The sequence below is a fragment of the Cervus canadensis genome, chromosome 3 (assembly GCF_019320065.1).
Source record: "Cervus canadensis isolate Bull #8, Minnesota chromosome 3, ASM1932006v1, whole genome shotgun sequence".
In the NCBI taxonomy this organism is placed as follows: Eukaryota; Metazoa; Chordata; class Mammalia; order Artiodactyla; family Cervidae; genus Cervus; species Cervus canadensis.
Window position 1 is genome coordinate 4,878,280 of NC_057388.1, and position 15,668 is coordinate 4,893,947.

The 15,668-nt window shown below is 48.0% G+C and overlaps 1 protein-coding gene across 11 annotated transcripts in view; it reads right to left on the reverse strand.

The window, feature by feature from the left end:
* The window catches only part of IKZF1 (IKAROS family zinc finger 1), a 96,407-nt gene extending 84,865 nt beyond the window's left edge, over nt 1-11,542 (reverse strand). For 10 of the 11 annotated variants that reach the window (XM_043462534.1, XM_043462533.1, XM_043462532.1 and 7 more), the window contains exon 1: nt 11,412-11,542. The gene's annotated coding sequence lies outside the window, so the exon portion shown is untranslated. Of the gene's footprint in view, nt 1-7,350; nt 7,521-11,411 lie in introns of those variants that run through there. The other variant, XM_043462525.1, reaches the window with a different exon arrangement.
* Between the last annotated feature and the right edge of the window lie 4,126 nt (nt 11,543-15,668).

Sequence of the window (15,668 nt, forward strand, 5' to 3'; positions counted from 1 at the left end):
CATCAACACCCGACTGTATTTTCAAGTACTTTTTGATTAAACGGAAAAAATGTTTCCTAAAGCCCAGCTAGCTGATACGTCCCCAGCCCAGTGCTGCCAGAGAAGGTACCTTCCAGCTGCGGCAAGGACCCTCCAGGTTTCTTGCTGGGCAGGATCTATCCACACCGCACCACCCTTTGTGCATCAGTCCGTTCAGGTGGGGAGATGTGAGGACAGGTCACAAAGCAGCAAGAGGATGCTCTGGGTGCAGCGGAGGCCAGACCCGGCTCTGCTGGGCGGGCACCTGTGCCCATGTGCCCTGAAGGGGCAGAGCGTGGGCACCTCCCTGAACCCAGCCCTGCCTTGGCGCCCACTGGCAGTGGACAGTGGGTGCAGTAGAGAGCAGACCCCGAGAGCAGAGGACCCAGGATCTGAGTTGCAGGCCTGTCTCCATTTCCCCTGAATGCCTGCACAGAGCTCCGTGAGCTCATCGGCCTCACTCAGCCTTCCAAGCAGCTCCTCAACCAAGCCTACATGGACCCCGTCAGCTGGCCTGTGGTCCGCACCAGGGCCGGGGCTGTACCTTTGCTTGGACGAATGCTCAGTTGTCACCATCATTTCGAAATTCCTAAGAATTAGGGCACAGTCCATGGCAGTCCTGTGATTCCATGGCTTGTCTTTCTGACATCACGAGGTGGGGAGTGGGGTAGTTTGACAATTTCCCTCAAACTTCCTCAAGATCTAAATTTGCATCTCTTGGGACTAAAAAGTAATGAGGTGTTTTTGTTTTTGTTTGGTAAAGGTGACTTTGCTCTTATGCAAAGACCAAGAAATAATCTGACAATGGAAAACTATCTGAAGGAGAGGAAATACCAGCCCCCACCCCAAGACCTAGTTGCCAAGGGGGGCTCGGGAGGCTGTCAAAGGGAACAGTGAAATAACCCCACCCCCGGGAACACCAACCAGGCTCTCTTGTTTCTTTTCAGACACGTGGAAGCAGTGCCCAGTGTGGAGTGGAAAAGGGATTCAGGCCTGCTCTGATCTCAGTACAAAAGCTGGCAGTCAGGAAGAAGCGTTCATCCCCAGAGTGTCTTAACCCCACATTTTCACAAACCTGCACCTAAACCCAAACCAAGAACTGCAGGCCTGTCCAGGGAGACACCAGAGGGAACGCTTCTTTCATAGGATCGCTGCCATTTTCTGCTCGTATGGGAACCCCAGGGATCCGAGGCTGCAGCTCACATAGAAATGAGAGAACACAGCAGGTTCAGTAAATACCTGCCACCGGGTGGTTCTACAGACATGAATGCTTTTATTGTGTCTCTGGAGCGTGCAGTCCTGAATCTCGCACATGGGGAAACAGATGCAGAGATAAAGGACAGCCAGCGTGACAGGGCGGTCAAGGGCCGTCCCTCCAGGAGGCAGAGCAGGAGTCAGGATCCTCACTCGCCCTTCTTCTGCTGGGATGGGGTCCCTAAGCCAGGAGCCCCATCTCCCGCCAAGCCGCCACCCTCTCTGAAGTTGGCACGGGACAAGTCTGGAGAACAGGGGGCAGTGGGGACCACACACAGAGGCTCACAGCACCTCTGCCCCCACGCGCCCAGGGCCAGGAGAGCTGGAGCCTCGCAGGGGACGGTGAAACCTTCGGCAAGCCCCCTCCTCGACCTCAGCTGCCTTTCGTCCTCCCCGCCCACGGGAGCTGGAGCCTGGCTGCCTCCGAGGACAAGCATCCAACAGCCCTGGGCAGTTGTGGCTTCTGGGCATGTCTCCAGGACAAGTGGCCCATTCCTACCCGCCCGAGAGCAAGCAGCCCGAACCACGGCTCAGCCAGAGCCGGGGACCCTGCGGGGGCTGCTGCTCCAGGGAAAGGCCAGGATGGTCCCCAGGCCCTCTTAGCCTCTTCACAGCCCCTCTCTTCTTTTCTCTCTGATGGAAAACTCTCCTCATAGCATTTGCTCTGAGACGACAGGACTTTCCCACAATCCAAGAAAGGTGAGTCTGGATTAATGAAGTCAGAAGTAAAAGCCAGATGCTTGTCAAGAACCCCAACTTGGTGACTTCCCAAACCACCCCGATTAAGGGCCGTTAAAGAGTTTAGTACACAGCCCGCCAAACGAGCCGCGATGGACCACAGACAGTCCCTCAAAGTCAGCCCATTTGCTGGTAGCACACAGTTCTTCTACAAACTTTAAAAAGACCATTCCTTGGGGTTTAAACAGCATACATCATTTTTTCTTGTTTTGAGTTTCTGTTCATTTCTTGAGTACCTTATATAAGGCCAGAAAGAGAAGGGAAAGGAAAGGACGTTGGCGTCAGTCAGCCTTCTTGAAGTAACTGCCACGTGCCTGGCATTTAACTGCCAACCCCCACAGGCGTGGACATCCAACCACCTTGTACTCTGTTCCATCCGAGCGCCCAGCAGAATGTCCAGGGCAGATCTGGTACTCAATCCCCACCTGCTGTGTGTGCATCTTTAATCCTTACATCTAAACTTCACTCTTCTGATACGGGATCCACATTATTCTATTTTATAGATGAGAAAACCAAGGCTAAGAAAGAAGTGTCCTGCCCAAGGTCACGCACCTAAACAGACAACAGAGCTGCGATGTGAGCCCAGGACCACTCGGGCAGTGGTCCCCAATTTTAAAAGTACAAATGGACCAGAAACGGGTGTTACCCGTATCGTCACAGAAAGTAAGCAAGCTCTTTGTAATACTTTGCAATTAAGGCAAACTCCATGACAAAACTTCCACAATACAGTTAAATTCTGGTTATTTGGTCAAATGGATGCTATTGATTATTTTCCTCCCTGATGAGTGAGGTTGCACTAGAGATACCTTTGGGGTTATTTCCTTACATTTTAAACAATACTTATTTTGAAGGGGGAAACAGGCCAAACCTATAGTCTATTTAAAATGTGTTAGGTCACAGACCTCTTTAATAGCATTCATTCTTCCTGCTGAGAGAAAGTCTTTTCATCTTCAGGCTGGTAGATTTTATTTTCGAAAATCTACCCTATTGCTGTGAATTACACCATATCTTAAAAAAGGAAATGTTCCACGAGAAAGCAAAGGCAATATGCAGGGTCTTTGTGTCTGATTCCGGAGACCTTAGAGGTTTTCCTAACAACTTGACAAAACAGATTGGGAGAAGCTAACAACTTCAGAGTCCTCTTATTTCATTTCTGAGTCTTTTCATTTTTTCAAAATTAGCTGCCAATCTACACGTTTTCATGATTATTCCACAGAGATTAGGGCTGGCGCAAATAACAATGAAAAACAAGATTTAAACAGGATGGCAGGGAATACAATTTGGCTTTCACACCCTCCCCCCATATTTAACTGAGCCTTTCACACACACACACACACACACACACACACACACACTTTTTTTTTTTTTAACTGAGCCACAGAGAACTCTTCCTCCAGCGGTTTGTTCTACTGTGAACCTGCTTTTTGAGGGCAAATTAGCTCCCATGTGCAATTCTGTCCTCACATTTTTTTTTTCCTAGGGGCAGGAACTGATATGCAAAAGAGGAAGGGTCAGGGGGAACTCAGGAAGCCTTTTCAAAATACAGCTGAAAATCCTGCTGTCTGAAAACCTTCTCAGTGAGGAAGGATTGAATACAGAACGAAAAGAACCCTGAGACTGTAAAAGCCATCACGGAGCCACCTGTCTAGAAGTAAGGCAAAGAACAAAGATGTGAGATGTTAGAAATCAGAAAATAACAGAGCAAATGGAGCTGGAGACGGTCTGTGCTTTCACAACAGCTCCAGGGCTGGGCTTCCAGTAGCCCAGGAAAGGTCCCCACACTGCGTGCCTATCGAGTGTCTGGGCCGGCTCATGTGCCCCACTGTACACTGGCTCGCAAACTGCTAACAGGAACTGCTGTTTATTCAGCAGCCCTGGAGAGGCAGACACTCAGAATTTACATATGCTTTTAGAGGACTTTTCCTGATGCTGGCCCTCATCAGAGGCCATTTCCTAAGTAGCTTCCTCAAATATAAATGGCCTTTTACACTTCATCACTTAAGTAAAAAGTCTAAGTTTAGAATCATTTTCTTCTACCCTCTTCCCGATTTTAGAAGCCTTCATGCTTGGCCAGCAACTGTGCAACAAAAGTGACACCTCTGTCTTTAAAAAAAAAAAAAAAGCAGGAACTGGCCCCAAATAATGATTTACAGGGATATTCCCAGAAGTGCTGACCTCCTACCATCATGAAGTGAAGAGACAGGGAGAACTTTTGTGTTCCTATTAGTTTCAAAGATTTTTTTCTCATTTTTTATAAAACAGATAAACACAAAGTTATTGATAACTAAGTTACTGTAACATAATTTACAGATAAACACAAATCTGAACACAGTTTTTCACTCAGCAAGGTAAGATGCTGGCATCAAGAATACATACAATATCTCCTCCTGCCTTCTTAGTAGTGAAGCTATCTTAACATACCAGTATCACTTTATGTGGAGGTGAAAAATTCAAACTTAATACTGTACATGGTAGAAAAATCCACTTATATACCTATAAAGAAAAGAAAGAAAGAAAGTGAGGTCGCTCAGTCGTGTCCGACTCTTTGAGACCCTGTAGACAGTGGCCTATCCGGATCCTCCATCCATGGGATTTTCCAGGCAAGAATCCTGGAGTGGGTTGCCATTTCCTTCTCCAGGGGATCTTCCCAACCCAGGGATCAAACTGAGGTCTCCTGCATTGTAGGCAGACGCTTTACTGTCTGAACCATCAGGGAAGCCCTACAGCACTCCCCAAGATATACCTGTCATACTGAGGTTTCTACAAATGCCTCTGGACTTCTTTGTAAAGCTATATGTTATTTAGACCCAGGGAAATAAAATTATTCTAATCCCCCAGGAGGATCTGGTGTTTACAGTCTAGACATATCTATTTATCAACAACTGAAAAGCTGTTTTTTATTTTCCTATTGAGGACACCATCCCAGTGTTGTACAATCTTTTTTTTCCTTTTTACATTTTTTGGTTTTATTTAGAAAAGTCTCTCCTGCCGAACTGGCGGGGAGACAGACTAGAGCTACAAATCTAGAAGCAAACAGAGAAAATGTGTTCTAAAGCAGCCTCACAGGGTGGTGGCTCCAGAGAGGAATGGGTGTGAACATCGATGGTTGACTCTCTGTGTTAAGGCCACGTGGTTTCTAAGCTACTGGAAAATTCTCCCTGAAGGACTTGCATTCTGAGCTCAGTTCTGTTCACAACATCCCCAAATTATCAGTTGTAATGATTAAGATTATCACCAGCAATGAGTTAAAATGAAGTAATTTTGTTACAAAGATTCTTTAAAAAATCATCTCTATTCACATTTCAAAACCATGTTCAGAGTATAAAGAATGCAAAATCAAAAATCTGGCTCCTTAAATCATAGTGACTTCAGTACTCTTTGGGAATTTACTTTGGTTTCCCCAACCTAAACTGGGTTGGCTGAAGTTGAGTTCAGCCATGTCTGAGAAGGGATAAAGGAATACAAATGTATCAGATTTGGCAACAGTGATTGCTATGGACAGTAAATATGATAATAACTGAAAAGAATACCACTTGCTATTCTGAATAGGCTCTTTACTTGGACCAAATTAGCAAAAAAAGTTCTAGATTTCCATAGTATTTGATGATGGACAGGCAGCTTAGATGTCCTATAACCCAACATAGGATCCCAAGGACAAAGTGCCCCACAGCATTATGCCCCACGCGTAACAAAGTCCATACGTACATGTGCCCCAGGGGGTAGCAGGCCAACCAGGACTGCCTGTCATCAACAACCTTTAGCCCACAATGTCCTCATGCAAACCCAGGGGGTGTGGGGGTGTCGTGAGCAGAACCTCACAGAGGCTTACAACTTCCTCGTTTTCGACCTACAAAAATCAGCACATCTTTATTTATAATCAGGCAGAAAATGTTCACATCCATCAGAGAACCAAGCATAGGAAAACTCTTAACACTACAGTCAGATTTTTCTGCAGCCCTTAAATGAGCGTATTTTCAATGTTCCCCCTACCCCCAGTAAATTACCTTTCTTTTACAAAAACCTGTCTGCTCTATATTAAACTGAAAGGTCTTGAAATTCAGGTTAAACATACACAACTCCAGAAAAAAGCGAGAAAACACAAGTAGAAACGCATTAGAAATTCCCAAATCATTTTTAAATGGTAATTAATTGCCTTATCTCTTAACAACCTGCAATAATTAGCAGTATGATTTTTAATTTAATGAAGTAGGATACACAATTTATCAATGTTTTCACTGTGGATCTCTCTGAATATCACTTTAATTTTCTGCCCGACACAAAACTCAGCACAAGGAGGAAGAAAAGGTCACTTTTTCAGGCTCAGAGTGGGGCTCGCGCCAGGGGGTCGCTGGCTCTTTCCAGTTTCCATTAAAGCACTGGAGTTCATCAGAGTGCTTCCAAAGTCAGTTTATAAAAGATCAATCCCTCATTTTCATTTCTCCTAAAGATTCTACATTAAACATTTTCTCCATTCGGACTAAAGAGGTATCTTACATGCTATTCATTTGCTCCAAGTGTGCCAGTGAAAATCTGATGTAACAGTGAAAATTTACCAAAAGCCGATGAATATGTATTCACCCTAGAACTCCTAGCTTTAAAAGAGGGCTCTAAACCAAACCATCCAGTTCAGTTTTAGCCAGCTTCAAACTACCCAAAAAAGCTTCAGAGTGTCATTTTAGCATGTGAGCTCAATAATGGAGGCTAGAAGTCTATTTCAGTAGGTGTAAGGTTGTTTACAAATTCTTTATGTAGTTCATAGTTGTTTCTGCAAATACCACACACAAGAGACAGCGACAGAGGCACAGAGGAAGGAGGGAGAGAGGGAAAGGAAGAGACTAAGGAACAATGCTGGGACCCCCGCACACTGCACCTGCCCTCCACACCCCCCAGAAGACCCGCACCAACTGCATGTCCAACGGAGCTAACTTTTGGCGAGAACATGGCAGGAAGAGAGTCAGATTTCCTTCAGCAGTGACTTGATTGCTGAAGAAAAACGAACCATTGCACACTTGAATGAGAAAAGATGAAGGAGGCGCTTTCCACTAATTAGGACCCATTTTCAGCAATTCGTTAAGCCGTGGCCCTGCTCCGTGAGCCATCAGGAGGTGGAGCAGGGGACCCCGAAAGCAGAGAGAGCACATGGAAGGTAATGAGACTCTCCATCACCGGAGACAGTCAGCGGGAAGCCAGCAGGGGCTGGGGGCACAGGCTACCCCGGGGAGGGAGGAGGGTGCACTCTTGAAGTACCCACCTGTGCAGAGCAGCAAAGAAACCAGTGACCTCACCCAGAAGCCTGTGCCCCCCAGAGACCCAAGGGGCGGGCCTCACCCCCAATCCTACCTTGGAGGCCTGGGGCCTTCGGAGCCCCCTGGACTCAGCCACCTGGAAGGGACCCTGCCACCTCCTTCGCCAGCACCCTCCTCGCCTTCCACTGGGGCGGGGAGGAAGGTGGACCCATTTGCCAAATATGCAAAAAAGGAGGGAAGATGGTTTTCTCTCAGGAAAACACGGGCAGGAAGGGAGCCCATGCTTCCTGTCCCGACCAAAATGGGTTCAGAGATTATTAGGACGTCTGACTTGGCGGGCTTGAGGTAGGTGGGAGAGGGACCTCTTTGAGTCACCAGGCATGATGAGCTCCCCAAAGGCAGACACACTTAGCCCAGGAGAAGAGAGACATGGACAGGCTGTGGCAGGAAGGCAAGGGGCCCCCAGGCCTGGGACTTGGAGTTTTTGCCATTTTTCATGGTTCGTCCCCAGGCAGGTCACGGGAGGCACCCAAAGCATCCACACACCTGTTCATCACAGCAAAACAGCAGAAGGAAAAAAGGCTGGAAGGAAGGGGTGAGGCCATTTGCTACAGAGAAGGCTGGGCTGCCTCCCCACCAGACCCTCCTCAGCAGTGAGCCGCCTACACACCACTCACCCAGGACAAACCAAAACAGGGTGGGCCCTGCCCACCTCTCCACTCCAGGGCGCTCCGCAAAGCTCTTTCTGTTTGCTCTGTTTCACTTGTAATAATGCAGCATTTTACTTTTAAATGTTTCATAATGTCTTACAAATATTTGTTAGAATATCATCAAATGTTTCAAAACAGTGTCAAACACAAGCTATTAAAGCAACAACACTGTAAATGGAAGGAGCTGCAGAAAGATAACCTATGGTGTGGAGTCATTTATTAAACTGCAAGAACAACAACATGCCTAGGTCTCTATGGAAAAAAAAAAAAAACAAAAAACAGTGTGGGCATCTGGTCCACCCCACAGTAAAATCAGCTCGGTTGCTCTTGCTTGAGTCTGGTTTGGGGCGGCCCACGTCCGTGATGAACTCCATTCCTGTCTCATTCCTTATCTGGATTTTAAGTGTGTGTGTATGTGTGTGTAAGGCCTATGCTCTGAAACACAATCTGCCCAAGGTCTGGATCACATGTGTGTACATGTGCCTTTCCTAAGCGAAACCAAAATGATTGGCCTCAAGGTGTTGACCTGATCAACGGTTCTCCCCTTGTCAACCACAAAGGATGGGTCACTTGTCGCTTTTATATCTTGTGTTTTCTCCCATGAGATGAACTATGCTACACACACGCCTGAGGGTTCTTCAGACACAAATAGACCAACACCAGGCAGGGACTACCGGTAACCGTCAGGGCCAGAGGGGCAGCATCTCACAGCCACAGGCAAGACTCACATTGTACACAAGCACCCGAAAACGCACGTAGAAATAGCAGAAATTAACACAACATTGTAAATCAACTATATTTCAATAAAATTTAAAAAACAGTATTTTTAAAAAAGAAATAGCAAAGGCTGCCAGTTAACCCAAACAGCTGCTCCCTGTGAACTGGATCCACTGACATAAGTGCCCATTCAAATAAGAAAACAAAACCAAGAGTTACCCTGTAGTGAAATTATTTCACAATTACAAAGATCAGAGGAGGGAAAAGGAATCAAAAACACCTCTGAATGCTGCTGCCCTTGACCAGTTCTAGGTTAACTGCAAGTATGTTAGGCAGACACCCAAAGAACTAGCATCATTTATGCTTACACTCACCATTCCAAGGAGGAAAATCTGTTCTGTTTTAGTAAATGGTAAAAATCAAACCAACAAACCAACCAAGCCAAAAAGGAGGGTCTTTTGTCACTTAGGTCAGGTGTGTTTGATTGTTAAAACCCTTTCCCCCCACCTCCTGTGTCTCCCCATGCTGTGTGCACGCTCTCTGTGTGTCTGTATGCATACTATCACATAATGTCTTTATTTCCTGTATCTATTAATACACACGTAACCGTGAAGGATACACACAACACGTGTACCGGTGGCGTGGCAGCGTTTCTTAGCAATGACATGTAGTAGACAGCGTATATATACATCAGGTTCTCTTAAACTTTCAGAGTTTGACATTTTGTTGACAGTAGGCTTCTACACTGACCAAACATGACACATACATCCAAGCCAAGGGGAAAAGCTCCTCAAACCATAGAACCACAATCCTCAGACTCAAAGGCTCCAGTGAGAAAGATGCAGTGGCCCTAGCAGTACTGGCTGCAGGCCTCTTGGCCAGGAAATTGGCTGTGATCTTAATTTTCAACAAGGGAAATGGCTGCAAGGAAACCACCAGTTACCTTCTCTCCGGAGACTTTAGAAAAACTTCTCAAAAGACCCAAATGTAACACACACACACTTGGATTCATGGACCTTCGATTCCCATGAGACCGTGATGATGGGCTGTAATTGTCACGATGCTCCTGAATTTTGGAGGATATGTCGTTTCTCAAGATGCAGCACTTTAATTAAAATATTGATGAATTACAGAAGCACAGTGGAGTTTCTGAAACTCCTGCCTTCAACTATCACCATGAAATGGGGATGGGAGGTAGGGCAGAGAGGGGAAGAAAACCAGACCGTTTAACTCAGTTACATCTTTTGGTTTTCAGCTCTGGGGACTTTGAGGCTGGGAAATACATTTTTTCCCAGGTAAAAAAAGATATAAACATGTATGATCATGGGAAGTTCTGAAACTGAATACACTACATCAAACCCAAACTGTACAGAATTTTTAAATGCCACCTCATTATGTATATCTGTGCACACAAATTATTTTTTTTAAACACATTCTGTATAATCCTGAATGTAGGCAAGTCATTTTCTGGTCAGAGATATTTATGACTACTTAAATTTTAAGCCACGGATACAATAATCCAATTTCTCACTGAAACAATTCCAACACATACAATATACATATTCATTATACTTGAATTGTTCCTTTTAAAATCCCACATAAAAGATGAGTCCCAATAACCTCATCAAATAAACATCTTCCAACAAAGCAATGAACTCAAGAGGCTTGGACCTTTCCTGTATGCTTCACTCTCCTCTCAACTCAGGACCAAAGTGAACCAAGTGTTAAAATCACTTAAATTTCCATGAAAGTTTAAATGTTATGCATATTAAATATTTTAAGCTTCCTTTAAAAAAATAAACTTTTAAAAAAATAAACTTTAAACTTCCTTTAAAAAAAATAAACAGAAGTTGATCTTATGGGTAAGGAGACATTTCTTCATCACCAGTGTGTCTTTCCAAGTTTAAAACAAGGTACCTCTAACCTGAGCTACCCCTTGGGGAGCAGGGTGGGGAATTCTGAGTGTGGAAATTGAGGGCAGCACAGAGGTTTGACATTCACTCCAGGGGGCTGCAGCCAGGGAGAAAGGAAACCGCATTTAAAAGCTACACTTGGAAGTGCCAGATCAGACACGCGAATCGAATCCTAACCCTTTTCACTTCTCCAGATGTCACACCCCGTGCCTCCAAATCAGAAGAAAAATTTTAAAAAGATCACACCTTCTGGAGATTCCTTAGGAATCACCAAGCATCCTAATTTTTCAAACGTATTTCACAGACAGTCGCAAGTAACCTGACACCTTTTGGCCGAGGGGTTTCCTAACCGGAGAGCCAAAACTGCACTCAGCAAAAGTACTAGCAACTTTTCAAACCGGAATAATTCCTATTCTGCAGAAAGCAAGTTCAGATTCAACCTAATTATTTTACAGAATAAGCAAAAAGCTCTCGCGTCAAAAATAAGAAAAGAAAGCTCGTTATGAATGACTTTATAAAGGCTGACTTCCGTGATCTCACTATAAAAGCGTGTATCTACTTAAACAAGATCACGTCCTCCCCCGGGGGACAGCGGGTCGGCTCACAGCGTCCCACAGCCGGCCTGCCCTGCACCTGCGGTCACAGCACGAAATGGCCACGGCTTTGACAAAAGTCAGCGCTCCCACTGTCCCCAGAAAGGAGAGGTGGACCCCAGCGAAACCAGGACTCACAAATGTGACCGCCTCCGTCTTTTCCTTCTTTCCTTCTTTTCAAATCCAAGTTTTTCTACGGACATTCAATCTGAAAACACTCACGTGGATGTGTGCGTCGCACTTTGCAGGTCCAAGACTGATCCTCAAGCGCGAAGAGCAACCTCGGATCCGGGTTCGCCCGGTGGGCCCCCTTGTCGCGGCCAATCGTCCTGCGCCGGCTCGGCTGCGCTCCGCGGGGACCCAGGACCTTCGCCGCAGCGGTTGCCCGGGCGCGGGCCGCGCAGGCACTTGTTAGAGCGCCCGGCTTGCTCGGCTGCCCAGCTCTTCCCAGCTTTCTTTCACAATGACTTCCTGAAGTTGCTCACTCGCATTGTTCCCCATTTCTCCGCCGCGATCCCCACCCCCAGCCGGCCGCCACCCGGCTTTCGCGCTCGCGGCCGGTCTGCCCGTCCCGCGTGCACAGCGCCGCCCACGGGCTGCGCACCTGTGCCCCGCGCCGCGCCCCCGCGAGCCAGCGCTCAGTCACCTGCGGCCGCTTGCTCCGAGCGCCCGGGCCCGAGCGCGCGCCCGTTACCCGCGCTCCGCAAACTTTGTGGCTGCGCGCCACACCGGTCCCGGCGCGCCCTGCCCCGCCGCTGCCTCGCCCCGCGTGCACGCTCCGGCACCAAACGGGACAGAAGCGAGGAGGGGCGTGGCGCGAGCAGGACTAGGAGAGGGACTGAGACAGGGAGCGGGACTGGACGCGGAGCCCGGCACGGTGCGGGACTCCGAGCGGGACTTGGAGAGGGATTCGGGTCGGGGCGCGGCGCCCCAGCCGCCCGTCGCTCGCTCACGCGGCGCCGTCCCGAGCGCAACTCCCGGGCAGCGTCCGCAAACTTTGGCACCGCGCGGGGCTGGACCCTGCCCCGCCAGAACACTGGCGAACAGGGAAGCGGCAGGCACGGGCCGTACCTGCTGGCGCCGCCGCCCGCTGCATCCCGCTCGCCGGCACTGGGCCCGCTGGGCGCGCCGCCGCCACCCCGCGCGCTGCGCGCCCCGGCCCTCCCCGCGCCGCCGTGCTTCCTCATCCCACCGCTGCCCGGCAAGGCCAGAGGGTCCGCCACCGCGCCGCAGGACCCGCGCTTAACCCCTGGGGGTGCGGCGCGGATGGCGGGTGGGGGGCTGCTGGTCCTGGGGCTTCCTCCCGGGGACCCGCAGCCTTGCGCCCCGGGCCGCTCGTCGGGGCACCCGCGTGCTCGCCCTACCCCGGGACTCGGAACCCAGTGAAGCACTTTTCCACTGCCCGCCCGGCTTCGCTTCCCTCCAGCTGGGCCCACTTGGCTCCCTGGTTCTGGCTGCGACCCCAGTTTATGAGTGCCCACCCGAGGGGGTGGGAAAAGTTGATCCTTCGCAAGTGAGGGGAAGGTGCGATTCATTTTCCCAGACAACCAATGGAATACCTCTCGCCTCTCTTCCCTCCCACTCGCTGGAGGCAGAAGTCAGGACCGCGCCTTCAGGCTTGGCCTGTGTGCACACGCGAGTGTGAAGGGGCGGCGGCGGTGGAGCGGGCACGGAAGGCAGAACTGTACCCCTGCTCCTGGTCTCTCTGCACCTCAGCCTCGCCCTCCGAGGGCCCCGAAACACGAGTGTGAGGCGCTGTGTGTCAATTCAAACAGGAACGGCAGCTCTGAGGCTCACCTCTGCGCCCCCCGCGAAGCATCCATCATTCTGATTAGTCAGGCCCCCCCGACAGGAGCCTGGCGAGAGTGTTCAGCCTGAGTAGAAGAGTCATGAATCCAACAGATTCGTCCTGAGTGCCACCACCCCCTCCCCCAGGCGCCGCCTTAGGAACTGAGTGGCAAGAGCCAAGGTCTCGGCCCTTCAAGACTTGGGGGGACACAAAGCGAAGATAAATGCTGAGGCATCCCTAACAGCAGGAGAGACACACCCGGTCTTTCCGTGGGAAGAGCAAGAAAGGGCGCTGTGGCCCCAAGAAAGGGGCCGGGCCGGCCTTCCAAGTGGGGCGAAGGGAATGTGCAGCTGAGCGAGGCCAGGGAAGCCTGAGGGGCATATAAGGAGGCTGCTGGTGGCAGGGCTAGGGGCCCTGTTGACCATCTTGGCCTCTGCCATTCCTGGATGAAGTCCTTGAGCTACAAACAACTTCTACTGAACTCTTCCTCGACCGCTTCAGCAAGAACACTGCTCAGTTCCTCCTGAAATTCCCCTGTGCTGAACGGAGCCAGTTAACTCCCCACTTAAAGCCCAGGGGAGGTGGGATTTAAAGCCCACCTTAATTCCTAGTCCTTCCCTTACCTGTATGACTTCCGACAAGTTATTGAAACTCTGTGATTGTAGTCTTTTTTACGTGCAAGAGAAATCTACTTTATCCTAAAGAGTCCTTATCAGGATTAAATGAGACAATAAACGGTGCGGGGCCCCAGAGGAGACATGATGCAGTGAAGGGGTCCTGACGCAGCTCCAGGTCTTGAATGAGTGTGGCACTCATCTCTTTAAACGTGTGCCGTGGTCCCCAGGAGTGCATGTCAAGGACTACCAGGCTCACCCTCATCCAACCAATGCAAAGCACATCCTGAAGCAGTAGAGCATGAGGCTAGGAACGCAGACGGTTTGACCGTGTGATCTTGGCCCAGGTCCTCAACCTCTCTGAGCCTCAGTTTCCCCATCTATACATTGATGGTAATCATATACGCTACTTCCTGGAATTGTTGGTGGATAAAGCTCACTCTAGGACTTCCCTGTATTTCAAACAGTAAAGAACCTACCTTCGATGCAAGAGACCAGGGTTCGAACCCAGGGTTGGAAAGTTCCTCTGGAGAAAGGAATGGCAACCCACTCCAGTATTCTTGCCTGGAGAATCCCATGGACAGAGAAGCCTGGTGGGCCACAGTCAGTGGGGTCGCAGGGAGTGGGACACGACTGAGTGACTAACACACAAAGCTCACTCTATATGGAGGCTCTTGTCATATGCCTAGGTAGAGGAGGACTCTGTGAGCAGTGATTAATAGTTATTATTAACCCTACTATTATTGACCTGTCTTGTGTACCACTTAAAAGAGGTGGACCAGAAGGAACCTGGTATATAATCTGGGCCTGTGGATAGACTCTATGGGGCCAGAGAGAACCCTTCCATCAGAAGTTAAAACTGATGTAGATAATGATTAAAGCATATTAGAGGATCTATATTGGGGTAGGGGATTTTAAAAAAAGGTTATTACAGTATTATATGAAACCATGTGTGTGAAACTTTTAAAAATTGCAAAGCACCATAGAATTTAAAGAATCATTCAGAAATTGTTTTGTGGAGTTTGCTCAGCGTTCAAATGTTCTTTTTTTTTTTTTTTTTGTCATACATTGATATGAATCAGCCATAGATTTACACGTATTCCCCATCCCGATCCCCCCTCCCACCTCCCTCTCCACCCGATTCCTCTGGGTCTTCCCAGTGCACCAGGCCCGAGCACTTGGCTCATGCATCCCACCTGGGCTGGTGATCTGTTTCACCATAGATAGTATACATGCTGTTCTTTTGAAATATCCCACCCTCACCTTCTCCCACAGAGTTCAAAAGTCTGTTCTGTATTTTCTGTGTCTCTTTTTCTGTTTTGCATATAGGGTTATCGTTACCATCTTTCTAAATTCCATATATATGTGTTAGTATGCTGTAATGTTCTTTATCTTTCTGGCTTACTTCACTCTGTATAAGGGGCTCCAGTTTCATCCATCTCATTAGGGACTGATTCAAATGAATTCTTTTTAACGGCTGAGTAATATTCCATGGTGTATATGTACCACAGCTTCCTTATCCATTCATCTGCTGATGGGCATCTAGGTTGCTTCCATGTCCTGGCTATTATAAACAGTGCTGCGATGAACATTGGGGTGCATGTGTCTCTTTCAGATCTGGTTTCCTCAGTGTGTATGCCCAGAAGTGGGATTGCTGGGTCATATGGCAGGTCTATTTCCAGTTTTTTAAGAAATCTCCACACTGTTTTCCATAGCGGCTGTACTAAGGGAAGAAAGTGGTCTCCCTGTCCTATTCCTCCTCCATCTTAGCTCCTCCCCCGTCTAAAGAATCATTCAATAGAAAATAAATTTAAAAATAATAATTTTTAAATAAAAGCACATTGGAGGAGAAAATATGCCAGTGGAAATTGAAACAGGCATGATCCTTAAAAATTTTATAGGTCTCAATTCATTTTGTTCCTTTAGGAGTACATGTATATAGCTGTTTCCATAATGTTAGAGTATTAAAAAATAGCTTCCTTCATTCAGACAATAATTGTTAAATTACCATTTTTTTCTTTTGAGATAATCTTATCAAAAGAATAAAAAGCACCTATAGAATTAATCAAAATCTAC